The 7,094-nt window shown below is 43.8% G+C and overlaps 1 pseudogene; it reads right to left on the bottom strand.

Annotated features, from left to right (window-relative positions):
* Positions 1-2,069: 2,069 nt before the first annotated feature.
* Positions 2,070-3,944, bottom strand: LOC101043141 (hydroxymethylglutaryl-CoA synthase, cytoplasmic pseudogene; annotated as a pseudogene).
* Positions 3,945-7,094: the final 3,150 nt, after the last annotated feature.

The following is a 7,094-nucleotide window of genomic DNA, read 5'->3' as shown; positions in this document are numbered from 1 at the left end:
CAGATTTCGGCGCTGAGAATCAATAAGTCGGATGTCCACTCGGAAACCCAATTACAAAGACGGTAAATACAAAGACCACAGATGGATAAATTTATAACGAAGGGAAGAAAACAGCCAAGAAAGGCTGAGAATACCCAAGATCAGAACGCCTCTCCCTCAACGGGGGATCCCAGTTCCTCATCAGCAACGGAACAAGGCTTGATGGAGAACGAGTGTGTTCCAATTACAGAAGCAGGCTTCAAAATGTGGATAATGAGAAACTTCTGTGAATTAAAAGAACTTGTTTTAAACCAATCTAAAGAAACTAAGAACTTTGAAAAAAGATTTGACGAAATGTTAACAAGAATACACAATTTAGAGAGGAATATAAGTGAATTGATGGAGCTGAAAAACACAATACGAGAACTTTGTGAAGTATGCACAAGTTTTAACAGCCGAATTGATCAAGCAGAAGAAAGGATATCAGAGGTCGAAGACCAACTCAATGAAATAAAACAAGAAGACAAGATTAGAGAAAATAGGATAAAAAGGAACGAGCAAAGTCTCCAAGAAATATGGGACTATGTGAAAAGACCTAATCTACGCTTGATAGGTGTACCTGAATGTGATGAAGAGAATGAATCCAAGCTGGAAAATACACTTCAGGATATTATTCAGGAAAATTTTCCCAACCTAGTAAGGCAGGATAATATTCAACTCCAGGTAATACAGAGAACACCACAGAGATATTCCTCAAGAAGAGCAACTCCAAGGCACATAATCGTCAGATTCACCAGGGTTGAAATGAAGGAGAAAATACTAAGGGCAGCCAGAGAGAAAGGTCAGGTTACCCACAAAGGGAAGCCTATCAGACTTACAGCAGATCTCTCAGCAGAAACCCTACAAGCCAGAAGAGAGTGGGGACCAATATTTAATATCCTTAAAGAAAAGAACTTTCAACCCAGAATTTCACATCCAGCCAAACTAAGCTTCACAAGTGAAGGAAAAATAAAGTTTTTTGTGAATAAGCAAGCACTCAGATTTCATCACCACCAGGCCTGCTTTACAAGAGCTTCTGAAAGAACCACTACACATAGAAAGGAACAAACAGTATCAGCCTTTCTAAAAAAAAATACCAAAAAGAGCATCAATATAATGAAGAACTTACATCAACTAATGGGCAAAATAGCCAGCTAATATTAAATGGCAGTATTAAACTCACATATATTATTATTAATTCTAAATTTAAATTGACTAAATCCCCCAATCCAAAGACAGACAGGCAATCTGAATAAAAAACTAAAACCCATCAGTATGCTGCATCTAGACCCATCTCACATTCAAGGATACACAAAGACTCAAAACAAGGGATGGAGAAGGATTTACCAACCAAACAGAGAGCTAAAATAAATAAATAAAAAGCAGAAGTTACAATTAAGCAACAAAGATCAAAAGAAGCAAAGAAGGACATTATATAATGATAAAAGGATCAATGCAACAACAAGAAGAGCTAAAGATCCTAAATATATACGCAACCAATACAGGAATACGTAGATCAGTACCACATCATATCAACTTAGAAGTTTAAACGAAATGTTGGTTGGCTCCTTGTTTGTTATTCTCTTCCCTCATTTTCTTTTATATCTCCATTATTAAGGACAATTACAGGCATACCCATATTTAGATTACATTCTAGCCCGGGCAATAAAGCAATACCCCCATCCCCTCTCCCTCTTCCTCTTTCTCTTTCTTCCTCTTCTTTATTCTTTTTCTTATTAAAAAAATTAATTGAAGATTAGTACTTCTGCTTTCTTCTGACGGAAGTACAGTACTTATTGTGCCATGTTTGAAAACTAAACTTCATGCATATGAATGGCCAGAGAGGTATGAAGTTTCACAGAGCCCTTAACATCATTCAAGTGCACTTGACATTGGCCAGACCACAATGAGAAACACACCAGCAAATTGAGAAAAAGAGATGTTCCCAAGTACACGATGGTCATCCAGGCTCTATGTCAGTCACAAAAATTTGAGCAACATGTAATCCCATCCCCAGCCTCCCACTGAAGTCTAGCACCTCACAGAATATCTTAACGTTCCCAGTTGCTAATGACAGCTGCTCCTGTTTCTGCTGCTGTGGCAGGGAGTCTTGGCACGTTCTTAGCAGGGCTTGGAATTGCTGTGTTTGAATGCACAAGTCCGATTCCTTCATCTAAAGTGGGATCATTTGGAGAGGGACACGGAGCGGAAGTTCTTCTGGGCTTTTCATCCTCCCTAGCTGAGTACCATGTTTCTTCAAAGAGTGAATCTCCTGAGCCCTGGGGAATAGAGTTGACCAAATAATAGGTGTCCTCTCTGACCTTCATGTTTTCAACAAAGACATCCGGTACCACACAAGTTCTTGAGCCACACCTTGATTTAAGATCGCATAAACTTGTATTTTTTTTTTTTTTTTTTAATCAATAGCAGACCCTGGTGTGGCATCTTGTGTAACTTTAGGAGAGTATAAGGTGGGCCATGCGTGGTGGCTCAAGCCTTTAATCCCAGCACTTTGGGAGGCCAAGGTGGGTGGATCATCTGAGGTCAGGAGTTCGAGAATGTCCTGGCCAACATGGTGAAACCCCGTCTCTACTAAAAATACAAAAATTAGCTGGGTGTAGTGGCATGTGCCTGTAGTCCCAGCTACTCAGGAGACTGAGGCAGGAGAATTGCTTGAACCTGGGAGGCGGAGGTTGCAGTGAGCCGAGATTGTGCCACTGCACTGCAGCCTGGTGACAGAGCGAGACTCTATATCAAAAACGAAAAAACAGAAAAACAAACAAACAAACAAACAAAAAAAAACAACGAGCGAGAGAGTACAGGGTGGTGGCTGAACCAGAACCATGCACGAGAACTCTCCAGGTCTCTCCCCTGATCACTGCTGAGGTGAGTCCTGTGCAGGACAGTTTCAGGGAGCCATATACTGGCAATGTGTATGTATTTCCATTTTGATTAGATACAGCAAAGATGTCTTCGTTTTCTGATGGAAGGGTTCAGAACTAGCCTTCATAAACGCCATCTCCGCAACTGTATCAAAATCGATGACTTCTAATTTAACATCCCCAAATTCTTCCAGACCACTCTAACTACTGTTTTTATCTCTATTCTGATCATTAAGGAAGTCATTCAGCAACATCTGAGCTGGAGATAAACTCAGCAGTTTACAAGATGGTGAGTGATGCCAAAATTATTCAAGGTAAAACCTTTTATCATTTCCCTCTTTCTGTCTCTGGGCACAGGTGTTTTTGCGGTTGATAGAATAGCAGTGGTCTCATGCACGGAAGCAGTGCTGTGTGGAGAGTTTTCCATCCACTATAGGACACTCAGAGAGCGTATCGGGCTCGTAAAAGTCACAGGCACGTTGCATATGTGTCCCACAAAGCCCTCGTTCAGAAATTAAAGTTGCGTGTGGCCCGATTAGCAGAGCTACCGCTCCAACTCCACCTGTAGGCCTAGCATTTCCCGTGGCATATCCAGCAATATCTCCTGAAACTCCCAGTGCATTCCGTCCATCCCAAGAGCTGGAATCAGTCCAGTTCACAGCACCGGAGACAGCCGCTGGGACTCCATACCATGCCTGAGTTGTGTAGGTTCCTTCTCTATCTATATTCCCAGACTCCTCAACAGCTGCGTCAAATTAGTCTTCACCGACTGATTTGTCAACGATTGTCCCTGTTCCAACTTCCAGTCGCCCACTGCAATCAAGGGAAAGGTTATTTCTCTCCATTAGATTCTGAAGCACAGGCATGCAAAGGGCTGATCTGTTCTCTATGTGCACAGAAGCCCGTCTTGGCTTGGCCCAAGCCAATGGCATACTCTCCAGCAACTACATCATCGTATTTTTCCGACTTTGAAAATGCTTCCTTGGCATGCCCCAGGTCTGACAGTCCATTCACTGCATCCAGTCTTGGACCTGCTGGCTTCATGCCTGATTTGGTGCCCGGAGCTGGATCTGCCTGCAATGCTGCCACCTCTGCCACCCTCCTAGCATAGCTCAGCTGCACCCCTGCAAGCCCAGGCCATGCGCCTAACTTAGAGAATTTGTAAAGAAATATTTATTTGCTTTTATTTTTCAACTTAAATGGGAAACCAGTGAAAATTCCACACAAGAAATAAATATGACAATCCACTCAATGCGAGATACACCTTGTGATGCATGGAAACTCGCAAAATTATTTGTCCAACCTCGGGATTTGCATCCGGATTCATCTCTCCCTCCTCCATCTGTAAACATCTGTCTATATAAAATATCTTTAGACTGTTACATGCCATGCACTAAAGATCTTTGATGATCACGTTACTCCTTCTTTGTGATAGGAATAGTTGGGTAGCCAGTGGTTTGCTTATGGGACGGGGAGAATATAAGGGAAACAAGGGAGGACAAAGCACAGGTGACTGGTGGGAGGCCTCAGCCCCAAGGGTGTCCAAGTGGACAGCTCCTGATTTCCGTAGCCAAGGTCTGGAGTATACACTGTCTGCTATCCCCAAAGCACTCAGTGATCATGTGCAAACTTCGCAAATATTCTTTCTTCCCCCCTCCCTTCCTCCCTTCCTTCCCTCCTTCCTTTCTTCTGTCTTTTTTTTTTTGGACAGAATCTCACTCTGTCACCCAGGCTGGAATGCAACGGCTCAATCTCCGCTCACTGCAACCTTCACCTCTGCTTTGAGTGATTCTCCTGCCTCAGCCTCCCGAGTAGCTTGGATTACAGGCATGCTGCCACCATGCTCAGCTGATTTTTGTATTTTTAGTAGAGACGGGGTTTCATCATGTTGGCCAGACTGGCCATAAACTCCTGACCCTCAGGTGATCCACCCACCTCAGACTCCCCAAAAATCCTTTATTTCTTAAAAGAGGATCGGATCAGAGTAATGACAAATAGTTATAATCATTTTGAGGGAGAGATTAGGTTTATTACAATAACTTCGTAGTTGAGCTTCTCACCTTGGGCGACCTGAAAGCAGAGTCTACACCTTGATTCTGACTACATCACAGATTTTTAGCCCAGTACCTGGCCAAGCAGCGATGCCAAGTGCAGCTGAATGAAGGCACTTGGGTTGCAAAATCTGACGGGAATACTACGGTGTTTGAGATTGGGACTTTCCTAGAATAGCCAGGACACGAGGTCATCATAAACATGCGTCTTGACAACCTACCAGGTCCTTTAATCTTGCCTCCTTCCCACTGCAACCCCTAGTCTGGACCTTCCTGGTCTCAGGTACTTCCCAGAATCACACACTTGCTTTGCCTTCTCTGCTTACATTGATCTACTCTGTGTTACTTCGCTCTAGGTCTCGAGGGTCACCTCTGATCTCCCTTGGATCTGCCTTCTCTGGATCTGCCTTCTCTGGCCGACCTGCCATCATCTTGTTTCTGGTTCTGCACTCGACTTGGATTGCAGTTGTAAGGTCTATTGCTGTGTTAAATGAGGAAACGGAGGCTGGGATAAGAAAAGTAAAGGCCAATTTATTCACCTCCTGGGTGAGGTTCTATGGTCCGGGAAAGGGGCCAGATAAGTCACGCCCACTGTTTAGGGCATGGGGTTTTATGGGGAGGGGAGGCAATTGATTGGCTTTTGGGAAACAAAGTGAAAGCAGCTTTATTGGCTGTTGGGAAACAGGATGCGCATGGAGCTAGCTGTCATTGGTAGGCGGGCGGGACTTTGGGTAAGTGGGCCTTGATTGGCTGGTGGGGAAACAAAGCGAAGGCAGCTTTATTGGCTGTTGGGAAACAGGATGCGCATGAAGCGAGCTGTCATTGGTAGGTGGGCGGGACTTTGGGTAAGTGGGCCTTGATTGGCTGTTGGGGAAACAAAGTGAAGGCAGCTTTATTGGCTGTTGGGAAACAGGATGTGCATGGAGCGAGCTGTCATTGTTAGGTGGCCGGGACTTTGGGTAAGTGGGCCTTGATTGGCTGTTGGGGAAACAAAGTGAAGGCAGCTTTATTGGCTGTTGGGAAACAGGATGTGCATGGAGCGAGCTGTCATTGTTAGGTGGCTGGGACTTTGGGTAAGTGGGCCTTGATTGGCTGTTGGGGAAACAAAGTGAAGGCAGCTTTATTGGCTGTTGGGAAACAGGATGCGCACGGAGCGAGCTGTCATTGGTAGGCGGGCGGGACTTTGGGTAAGTGGGCTGGCTGGGGGCGCAGGGGGCAGACTGCTATGGGGCAGGGTTTCATGGGGCTTCTTTAAGATTTTTTTGGCGGCGTTTTTCAAGGGCGGGCTGGGGTTGAGTGTACAATTTGGTGCTGAGTGTTTCATTGATATGAATAGAGCATTCGGTTCTTGTGCATGTTGGGCAGTTAGTGTTCTGATGCTCGTGGGATGCCACAGAAGTCAAGGACCAAGGATATTTTCCTGTAAAAACCAACATGCGCTCACTTTAGAAAAAGAAAGAAACAAACAAAAAATAGAGATTCACTTTCCTCCAGGGAGATGCTGTTTTGTCTCCTGAAGAAGCTAGAACACCTCAGTGTAGAATGTAGGTGATGATTTCACATAAAACATGTTTTAAAATCCCCTCTGATACATTTTTGATGTCTGATGGCCAATCCCAAGCAAAGGAAGGCTTTCCGCTGCTTTGTGGTAAGTGACTCTCGACATGAAGCAAGTTAGGTTCCTCCAGTCAGCAATTTGCTTTCAGTCTCAGATTTTCAATTGAAACAAAAATGAAGGAGGGAAGGAAGGAAGGGAGGAAGGGAGGGAAGGAAGGAAAGAAGGAAGTAAGGAAGGGACAGAGAGAGCAGAAGAGGGAGAGGTAGGGAGGAGAAAGGGAGGTGAGGGAAGGATGAAGGAAGAAAACAATGAAGAAAGGAAGGCAGACAGGAAGGAAAGAAGATACAACTCATATTAAAGAAAAACATCCCTGAATGGAAATTGAACCATAATTAAGAAAGATGATAAGATTGGTGAACAAGTACTTAGAATTATATCTCAATTCATTCTGTTCGCTATACTAGGGGAAATATACTAGTGAAAACACTGACCAAGTCAGATATAGAGGATATAAGAAACAGAGAAATTAAACTTCTAGAGATAAAAAATATACAAGGTATGAAATGAAAAACACACTAGATGAGA

The sequence above is a fragment of the Saimiri boliviensis genome, chromosome 14 (assembly GCF_048565385.1).
Source record: "Saimiri boliviensis isolate mSaiBol1 chromosome 14, mSaiBol1.pri, whole genome shotgun sequence".
Lineage (NCBI taxonomy): Eukaryota > Metazoa > Chordata > Mammalia > Primates > Cebidae > Saimiri > Saimiri boliviensis.
Note: the sequence above shows the minus strand (reverse complement) of the source record. Positions and strands in the feature narration are given on the sequence as shown.